The sequence below is a fragment of the Brassica rapa genome, chromosome A03, assembly GCF_000309985.2.
Source record: "Brassica rapa cultivar Chiifu-401-42 chromosome A03, CAAS_Brap_v3.01, whole genome shotgun sequence".
NCBI lineage: Eukaryota > Viridiplantae > Streptophyta > Magnoliopsida > Brassicales > Brassicaceae > Brassica > Brassica rapa.
The window spans coordinates 37,905,587-37,916,479 of record NC_024797.2 but is presented as its reverse complement, the minus strand read 5'-3'; the positions used below and the strand labels follow the sequence as shown (position 1 = coordinate 37,916,479).

The following is a 10,893-nucleotide window of genomic DNA, read 5'->3' as shown; positions in this document are numbered from 1 at the left end:
TATCCAAACTTGGATGTCTTAGGTTATTGGAAAGAGAATCATCATAGGCTGAGTGATTTAGCTGATATGGCGAGGGATTTGCTTACCATCCCTCTTACTACGGTTGCCTCTGAGTCGGCCTTTAGTATTGGATGTAGAATTTTGACGCCATACCGAAACCGGCTTCTTCCAAAAAATGTTCGAGCTTTGCTTTGTGCTCGCAATTGGCTTAGAGGATTTACAGAATTTGAAGGTAGTTTTAAAATTTTACACAAACAGATTTATAGTTAAATGATTCTTGGATTAACTTGCATTTTAAATTGTAGGTACCATCCAAGATACTGATGAGATTGTCACTGAAGATGTCAGAAAAACAGTGAGCAGCTCAAGAGTAGAAAGTTCAAGGTCAGGAGATTCAACATGCAATGAGACAGTGAAGAGGTAACCTTGAGTCCTTGACTGTTACTTACTCGGTTCTTTGATACAGAATGGTCCAATTCTGATACTTTTATGTCTTGCTAGGTCATGTGTTTGTGGCCTTGACTGTAAACTGTTATGTCTTTTATGTCTTGTTAGGTGTGTTTGTGGCCTTGACTGTAAACTGTTATGTCTTTTATGTCTTGTTAGGTCATGTGTTTGTGGCCTTGACTGTAAACTGTTATGTCTTTTATGTCTTGTTAGGTGTGTTTGTGGCCTTGACTGTAAACTGTTATGTCTTGTTAGGCATTGGTTTAGTCAGATAGAGAATGGTACAATTCTGATATTTTTTTGTCTTTGGCCGAGAGTTATTCACCACTTTGGTGTAATGCTCCATTGTAAACTCCTTACGTAATGCTGATAAATAATGTCATTTCTTTGCAGAGCAATTCTCCAAGTAGATGGAGAACTCGTTGTTGGTTTGAGACTAAGAGAGGAGGATGAAGTTGGTTTCTATCTTGTTTATCCATAGTTGTTTCTCTATGGTTTGCAGTTTTTTATTTATTTCAGACACAAGTTTGGTGGCAAAACTGTTTTGTTGGTTTGCTCTAGAACAGATATTGTCGGTTTTGTTGTCTTTCACCTTCAAAAACAGTTTTAAAACAGATTCATTATATGTTATTGTAAAGCTCCAAAAATTGTTTGCTTTACTTCAGATTTCAGATTCGTTAAACTTACAAGTTACAAACACATATGTAGAAGTTTAATAAATATTAAAACTGATAAAGGTAAGCATTATGGATTCATTGTAAAATAACATCCTTAATCATAAGTTTCTTAGGATTAACATAGCAAAAGAGAGAAACAATAACAAATCTATTTAAAAAAATAAATAAACTGTATTTAGAAAAGAAAAACACAAACGGGCTCACGGGTATCTCCAATTCAAAGGGGCTCATAACTAAACGGGCTCTAACGGGTTTGCGGTTAAAAGGGCATGCAGTTAACGGGTTTTAAACGGGTATGGTCTAAACGGGCTGGGCCTAAAAGGGTACGGGTAGCCCGTATTAACATCCCTAATCCTAGCTGCTAGAAACAATTTAGAGAGACCTTCTCTACAACCAGTGTAGATTGGTTGATTTGCAGCATCTAGCATTTCATAAAATCTTTTTGCATCCAAATTAGGTTCTTCTACATTTCCAGTTCCACCAGCTATCGTTGTAGTTGTTTCTAAAAATGCATCACTAATCATATCTTGAACCCTATCATGATCTACCATTTGCTCCTCTTGATGATAATTATATTTATTATGCACATGATTCGGTTCTTCATTATGATGAGCATCCTCAAAATTATTATTACTACCACTAGCTTCATTTCCCCCATAACCCTCTCCATGTTGATACCAAATGTAGTACTGTGGTGTAAATCATCTGTTTACTAAATGATTCCATACAGTTTCACTACGTGCAAATTTTGAATTCTTGCATTTTCGACAGGGGCAGAACATCTTACCGCTTTCCTGCGTGATCGGTGTACAGCCCGCCTGGTGCATGAATGTCTCTAGCCCATTCAGAAATGCGTTCGTCACCCTCCCGTCGGAATTTTTGTGCGCATACATCCAACTCCGTAACTCGTACATACTACCGCCACCGGCCATTTTTTTCTTAGATTTTTTTTTTGAAATTTTTTTTTTGCTGATTTTTTTTTTCTGTTTGTGTGTTGTGAGGAAGAGAGTTGTGAGAAATGACATATATATATATAGAGAAATTTTTGAGTTGGGTAGTTGAAATATAACAACGATTTTACAAGGAATGTTTTACATGGAGTTTACATGGTTTTAATATCATATTTACAACGAATTTAGGTAAGTTAAAGCACACTGAATACACATTTTCACCTAAATATAACGGTAACATGATTCGTTGTAATGTCGATGTAACGTTTACGACTATTTTCGCTTTCCACGTACTTTCGTCATAAACTTACATGGACTTTACGACGAAACAGTTTCGTCGTAAAGTTCCATGGAGTTTACGACGAATTTTGGTCTCGTCGTAATTGCGTTGTAAACACCTTGCAAATTTACGAGGAAGTATTTTCGTAGTAAATCTTTGTTGTTACTGAAACGTTTTCTTGTAGTGGAAGTGTAAAATTAGTATTGATACGAATTGTAAAAATAGTAAATTTAAAATTATTTATTAATAAATAATAATAATTATTTGATAGAAATTTACATTTTTCTGAAATGCTAAAGAGAAGATAACTGCAATAGGTTATATGACAGTAATTTTCTTTTCTAAAATCTTAAAAAAAATTTTAAAAGAGTATTTAATATTATTTTTTATTTTTTTTAATTGTAAATATGAAGGAGATATATTAAATAGAATGTTTTCCTTTTTAAAAAAAGTCCTAACAAAGTAAAATTTTTTATAAACTTATTTAATAAAATATTAAATTAGTACATAAGAATATATATATAATGTTGTCATTGACTTTATTTTTGTAATTTACTTTCATTTCTTTTTACTTTTCATTGAATTTCTTATGCAAAAAAAAACAAAATCATAAAATTATAATAAAATAATTTATTATTTTATAGTTTTTATTAAATTAAAACATCAAACAAAACCCGTTGCAACGCAACGGGCTCATATCTTGTAGATAATAAAAACAAAAGAAAATTTAGTGGTTAGTAATTATTATTACATATATATTATATAGATAACAATATACATATACTATAATATAAAGTAAAACGTAAAAGTAACATTAGAAACATATATTTAACCTTTCCCATCAACAAATCTATAAAAATCAAAAAGCTCTTTCTCTATAAAAAAATGTTTAAAATTACTATTTACTGCGAAAGCTGCTAAATTATTTCATACCTTTTAATAAAGATTGTTTAAGAGATTTGAGGTTGTAAATATAATGTTTATTTACTGCAAAATCACTATTTGCTGCAAATTTAGTAATTATTTCATACACATCTAACTGTTTTAATTTATCTAAATTATTTCATTGACTATTGTTTATAATTTCTCTGAACTTTCCACTAACCAAAACGTTTTGGTTATTTGTATCCAATTCTTGCATATTTAACACTAAATAATCAACATGGTGAATTATTTCTAGCCATATTAGCCAATCAAATTATTTTGTGATCTCAGAAATTATTGTCGTCTACATATCATTTTAGAAAATATTATTTATGTTATCGTATATATTATTTTTAGCAAATATTATTGGGATGAATAAAATTAAGTTAATATTAAATTAATTACATTTGGAAATCAGAGTACATAATATATAATAAGACTATAGATAAATTAAATTGCAGTATACAATAACCATTTTACTATAGTTGTTGATAAAAAAATCTAATAAAATATTACAAAAGTCGTATTTATATATTTTTAAAGTAAAATACCAAAAGATATAAATCTGTTTATTTAGAGAATATATATCAAATAAAATTCATATTCAAATTTGAAAAGTAAAAATATATTATAGTGTGTCAAAAACATAATTAATATTATATGTATCAAACTTTAAAAATTATTTATACCTGCGAATTCGCGGGCAACCACCTAGTAAGGTTTAAATGAAATCAATATGTATTTTCTTTTATTAATTTCGGTAAATCATCTTTAGTATATTGTTTTACAAGTTTGAGATTTTTCTTATATCTGGGTGTATATTTAGGTTTCGAATGTTACGAACCGCCCCGCTCCGCACCGCAGTTAACAGTAACAATACCATATATTTATACATTTTTATAACTGTTAAAAGCGCACTGCAGTTAAACCGCTTGTCCCGCACCGCTCAAACCGCAGTTACCATTCGGAGCCTTACTTTCGACAAACGTAACAATTTTGAAGTGCGTTTTCATTATTCATAGAGCAATCTATACAATACTAAAAGGGAGATAATCTCCAATTCTAGCATGTCCACGTCAGCATAAATAATCCTCCAATCAGAATTTTTTTTTTTTTACTTTATGTTTCTCTTCTTCCACTTCTCCGTCGTCGTTGCCTATTGATTAATGCAAATCTCCGTTTCTGATCCACTTTCAATCGTTCAATCCTTTCTTAACTCTATCTGGACGTTTTAAGCTGAGTCTACCATGCAGTTGCTCTGCTTCGAAATCGCATTGAAAGTACGGGGACACAACGCTCCAGCGGGACTTGATTGAATTCTAGTATCTCATCAACCGTAGCTATCCAGTCGAGGGGTTCTTCAGCTACTTGGTTCCATGAAATTTCGGAATCTCGAACTTGAAACTCTGATTTCATCATTCATTGAGTTGTACGGGTTGAGCTACGTTTTGATTTCCTCTGAGAACATCAAACGGGTTAGCATCGTCGTCATGGTCGGACTGCTCTTCATCGTGTTCCTCAGCAAGCGCATCGTTTCTTTGGAAGATCATACCTTGCATAGCTTGAGTAAGTTGAGGAATTTGTGTATGCATCTCTTCTATAGTTCGTTGCTGGATTTCAGCTTGCATTTCTTTCTTGGCGCAAGGTATGATGGTGGTCATGTGTGGGGTATGGATGGATCTTTTGCTCTGATACTAACCTGATCAATTTTTTATACAGAACGAGGACGTAGGAACACAATTTCATACGGTGAATGGATTTTTATTTCTTCCCTTATTAAAATTTGATAATAAATCTACTTATTATTAAATTGTAAAAGACGCTAAAAAAAAACGCTCTAGTTGTTTGCATAGTGTTCTAACTTTCATGCATATGTTCTCTGTCTGATTAAAATACAGTTCATAGATGACATCTACGGTCTACCAAAGTACGGTATGTCCCACCAACAGTTCAGCAGAGCTCTAGATCATCGTAGAGTAGACACCATACCATAAAAATTCTCTTTATGGTTTAACGCGCTATTACTTCAATGATTAGCATTTAGCAACAATACTATTATTATAGACTATAATCAAGAATCATCCAACGGAATTTTTTTTTTCATCAACATAAATATAATCCTACTGATTCTACCGGGAACTCCACATCCAGGTGAATGATGAAAGACAATTGCATCCTTACACTGTATGCTAAACAATCCGCCTTAGAATTTTGCGTTCATTCCAATGGAATTTATTCATTTCCAACATTATTCTGAAATTCACCTTAATTTTTAAAATAGAAGTCAAAGTCTATATATGGTTTTTTGGAGTAAACCATCGAAGTAGATCAGTTTGTAAATAAATAAAATTATGAAACTTTTTCTTTTCTTAAAAATAATGTATTAATTGGGCATTATGTATAAAGTAAAAATAGCAATTATGATTGAAATCTCATGCAAAAATACAGTTGTAGATAGATATTTTTTTTAACGCCTGATTAATTATGCTATTACAACGATGAGAAATATTACATAGACGATTTTACAGCCGACAATTCTATCATCATATCCATGTCAGACTGCATCACTCCGAGCCGCCCTATGAGATCCATATTCGATGATACGTCCTACACCATGCTGAAGACCTCTTGTAACATTTTTTCTCTATAATCTGCATAATTTGCATTTTCTGGGGTTTGAACTCCAGATCTCCTGGTGTTGAAGCATTAATGAACCTTTAATCAAACATTTGGACCAAGGGAGCTTCCACTGTAGATAGATATTCCAATAGTACAATCAATTCCTGATATAGAAATATTTGGATATATCCTGATTCCTAGAATTATTTTTTGCCAAATGTATAATTAAAAAAAAAATTATTATTCATCTTCCAAACTGAAAAACACCAAAGTACATTCATTTTTTTTGTGGCAAAAAAACATTCAAAATGACTGAGAATCACATAAAGTTTCCCAAAGTAATAGAAAGAAAAAGAAAAAAAAAGAGGAAGGGAACATTCTTTATCTCTGAGACTTTCAAAATATCCCATCAAAAAATTTAAATATAAATTTTGTTTCCTATACTTTCCTCTAATTTGCATTTTTATTAAGAAAAAAAAATAAAAACTCATTTTCCCCTCAAACAAGAAAAAATCTATACTAATAAAATAGACCTTTTGAAGCTCCACAAAGCGTCAACATAAGCAAAAAATCATTCTCCCATAAGAAGTCACGTGACATTTTTTTAGTAACTGTCCTTAATGTAATATTATCATTTCATATAAATATTTAAATAAATAAATTCAAAAATATACAATATAAAAGTATATATAATATTACATTTTTTACATTTAGTTTTACAAAAAGGTTAAATAAATAAACTTGAAAATTTAAATAAGAAAATATCTATATATATATATATAAATATGTTGGTCTCTCTCCTGGATGTACCACCTAGGATTCCAGGTCACTAAGTCGGCTTCTGTCGAAGCGACACGTGTCCCGGTTAGACAAAACACATCGCTTCACTAAAACCAGTTTGATGGGCTTTGTTTTGTTTTCATTGTGTACGGGCTTTCTCATTTATATTATTTGGGATTGCTCTGTAGATATTTTTATTTGTGAAAAAAGGCCAACCCAATTGAAAGGAAATCATCATATTCTTCAAGATGTTCGTTCAACGTCTTCTTCTATCTTAATTCGTCAATCTAGGGTTTATCATCAGACGAATCCATCGCCATTAATGGAGTTTTAGGAGGTTGTGTGGAATGATTCTTCTTCGTGAGTAACATCTGGGTTGAGCCGTTCGTGTCGGTTCGTCTGATATTCTTCTCGTCCAAACGTTACCGGATTCATCAATTCATCTCCATTAAGAACTATCTTTACTCCTTCAACCCACAACAAGCACAATTTTATCATTAAATTCTCCGTATTTCTCTTCGAGACGGTGTATATCCACCTATAAAAGGTCAGTCTTCATCCCCTGAACTTTCATCCTCACAATTCCTAAAAACACTGAAACTTATTTTATCACGCTGTATCGTGTTCAGCCTTCTTATTTTGTTTGCAGTGACAGGTGAGTTTCCGTTATTGATTTGGCGAAGAAGGTAGAGAATATAGAGATTTAATTCTTCTTCTCGGTAAAAAGTGTGGATTTACTAAAATTCATAAGAAGCTCAAAATGGTGGATTTACTAAAATTCATAAGCTTTACGCTTTTTATCACGAAGCTCAAAATGGTAGAATTATTTCATAAGCTTTACGCTTTTTATTTGCATTTGATAAAATGTGTAGACGCAATATCTCTAAAAATCGTTTTTATTCTCTTTTGAAGTGTATGTATTTTAGATGATATCATATATTGTATGCTAAAATAATTTTACATTGATGGATTTTTTTTGTTAGATTGTAATTAAACTATTGATTAAAACGAAATTTTGGGTTAAGTCTCTGAGAGGGTGCTGTCTTTTGTATTCAAGTTGTATCTTATTTGTATATTTATGTTCTCTGATTGTCATTGTGGTGTCACTGTCGCTACTTTTTAACTATCACAAACTCCAAGTGCCAGCGGTTTTAGCTTCTAAATCACCAAAGAGGCTTTTGGAAGAGAAGCTCATCTGTTTCTCAGACTCATATAAGACCCATAAAAAACTTTAACTCATGGGTCTGAACACAATGATCATGTTGGTCCGAGAATCGCCACTTGTTGTTCGAACACGGTAATCGATTACGCATACCAAATTGGTTGACAAAATCCCTTAACCAAGTGTTTCGGTTTGAAATGGTATGTTTAATGGGTTCATGCCATACGTCTAATGAAATTTTGTTCTTGTTCAAGAGGATAAGAAGCATGGACGTGATGCCAATTGCCTTACTCTCCCGGTGATCTTAAAAGCTTCTGTGATGGTTAACGATCTAAGACAGTGGGCAGCTTTCTTGAGTGTTGGATTCTTTAAAAAAAAGCTTTAAAAACATAACCGTTTCTTTCGTTTTCTACTAATATCAGATCACAGAATATTGTTCCCTTCCCACCATTATTATTATCTTCTGACCTTCATTAAAAAAAATCTTCTCTTCGCGTGGAGTTACCAAAATTAGCTATTGTATAATTGTACCAGAGCGTCTTTCTCAGCGCGTCAATGGCCACTTTGTCGTTTATCCCGCTGATCCTGGACATTATCAGCTTGAACCGGCTGATAAACTCGCGGAGGGGTTCGTCTTCCCTCTGGGAGAGACTCCAGAGATCGACATCGGAAGTTTCTCTGTCTATGAACACAGAGTATTGTTTGAGAAATTCCGATGCGAGCTGTCAGAAACTCCCAATAGTGTTGCAATGAAGGCGTTCGAACCATTCGAGCGCCGCTCCTTCCAGATTTTCGACGAACAGGCGGCAGTAGCCGGCATCTTTTTCGCCGTCCTTCAGTCTCGCTCTTCCCATCGCGATGTGGAAAGCCTGAAGGTGTGCTTTTGGATCGGTCGTACCATCGTACTTCGGTACTTTGATTTTTCCCGGATCGGATACCCTCATGTCCGAAATGCGACTGGTAAAGGGTGTCTTCCAAGCTCCTTCTAGCAGTCTATCGATTTCGGGGGCATCGCTAGTAGCATGATGGATTTGTGATTTCACGGCTCTTACTTCAGCCGCAGTTTTGGTGATGTAATCGCGAAGATCGAGGATATCCGACGTCTCGCCAGCAGCTTTCTGAGCTTGTCGGCGTTTGCTGCGAGTGAGCTCGGTTTGCTTTTCAGCTAGCTCTTCCTGTTCGTTCCAGTATAGGGTTTCCTCCTCTTCTGTCATTGGTTTGTCGAACGGAGAGCTTTCCCGAGCAGATCGACTTCTGGTCCTTCTTGGATGTATGTCAACGTCCTCATCGGTGTCGTTGGAGACATCGCTAGGATCCAGGTCAATGCGTTCAGCTTCATTGTTCTCCGAATCCTTTGCGGGAGGCGGAGGACTTTTGGGGTTCCCCTTTTCGACGGACGATTTCTCGCTAGGGTTTTTTCCCGAAGGTCGTTCCCGCGAAATTCCAGATCTATCGAGTGAGGTAGCGAAGTCGAGTCTCTTTCCGCGGATTTTGGTGGTTCCGCGGGGACGGATTGCTCGAGTCCTTGCCGTTAAGGTTTGAACCTGTTTGGTCAAGGTACTCATGAGCTTATCCTGTTCTTCCGACCTTTTCTCATAGGTGGCGAACATCTTTTTAAACTCCTCGAGCGCCGCGGCGTTGGCTGGTGCGTTGGCCGCGGATACGTCCGCTGCTGGAGTGTGGAGATCGGTGCCGCTGCTTCCGTTAAGAGGAGTCTGCACGTTATCCGCGTCGTTAGTTGACATGTCTGATTGAGCGTGATGTGGCTTTTGCGAGTTAGATTGATCTGTATCCCCCTCCTTTTAGCGCCAAACTGTGGGAACCGAAATTCGCACTGTCGATTTCCGTTTAAATAAGGAAACTAGGAAAACCCTAATTTCCCAAAGGATCCGGATATCTGCTAATACCACACGTCAAACAATCAGAACACGAGAATAACAACTATAAGGTATATGAAATCGAAAAGAGAGCAAAGAATATCTTATTCTGAATTTGCGTATGAGCGTTTACAACAAGGTATAAGCCTGGGATCGGGAGCTGTCGGCGAGATACGGCTAAACCTAATTGAGTCGCAGCTCGAAATAACAAAAACGGAAAATTGCCTAAATGCTCTAAGTGCTAAGTTTGCTCTGAAAGAGGTCTCCCTTCACGCTCCTCGCCTAGGACTCCTTATATACTAGCTCCAAGGTCGGTTTACGCTTTTACTCTTCTGCCCTTAAGCCGTCATAGCATAAAATGGAGATATTCCATTTTCCCCCATCTTCGCAATTATCTTCAAACTTCCGTATTTGTCCGCGGAAACTTGACATTTATCTTTCCTTGTAGACCAAGCGTAAACCGTCCTTCGGTTTACGGGCTTTGGTTAAGAAATCGCAAGTTGGGCCTCGAGTCGTGCCTTAGGTCCCTGTGGGCTGTCTTACGACTCGACACGTTTATTACGATTTCTTTCGATAAAGAACAAACTTTCCGCGGTATTAATCCGCAATGTTTGATCCATGATTTAGAATAGCGGAAAACATAGACTGAGCTCGCTACGGTCTTCGGGAGATAGCATTGAATATTTGACTAGGATGCATGGACTAGTGTCGTCTCGACGTTTTGGAAGAGCTCGGTCGCCTCGTAGCGATCGAGCGGAACGCACGCTCGGTCGCTACGTAGCGACCGAGCTTTGGCTCGAGCTCAGTCGCTACGTAGCAATCGAGCGGGACGGACGCTCGGTTGCTACGTAGCGACCGAGCTTTGGCTCGAGCTCGGTCGCTACGTAGCGACCGAGCAGAACGGGAGATCGGTCACTATGTAGCGACCGAGCGGGACGGACGCTCGGTCGTTACGTAGCGATCGAGCTTTGGCCCGAGCTCGGTCGCTACGTAGCGACCGAGATTTGGCTCGAGCTCGGTCGTTATGTAGCGACCGAGCAGAACGGATGCTCAGTCGCTACGTAGCGACCGAGCTTTGGCTCGAGCTCGGTCTTGGTTGCTACGTAGCGACCGGATAGCGTGCATGTGCGGTAATTTCGCAATGATCGAGCTTGAGTTGTCCATTTTGAGCTTTCAA

The 10,893-nt window shown here is 36.3% G+C and overlaps 1 long non-coding RNA gene across 1 annotated transcript; it reads right to left on the bottom strand.

Moving 5' to 3' along the window:
* Positions 1 to 588: 588 nt before the first annotated feature.
* Positions 589 to 7,224, bottom strand: LOC117132918. The gene is made up of 2 exons (XR_004456664.1): positions 1,712 to 7,224; positions 589 to 1,681 (listed from the first exon to the last, which is right to left on the bottom strand). It is a non-coding gene; the product is annotated as an uncharacterized LOC117132918 (long non-coding RNA).
* Between the last annotated feature and the right edge of the window lie 3,669 nt (positions 7,225 to 10,893).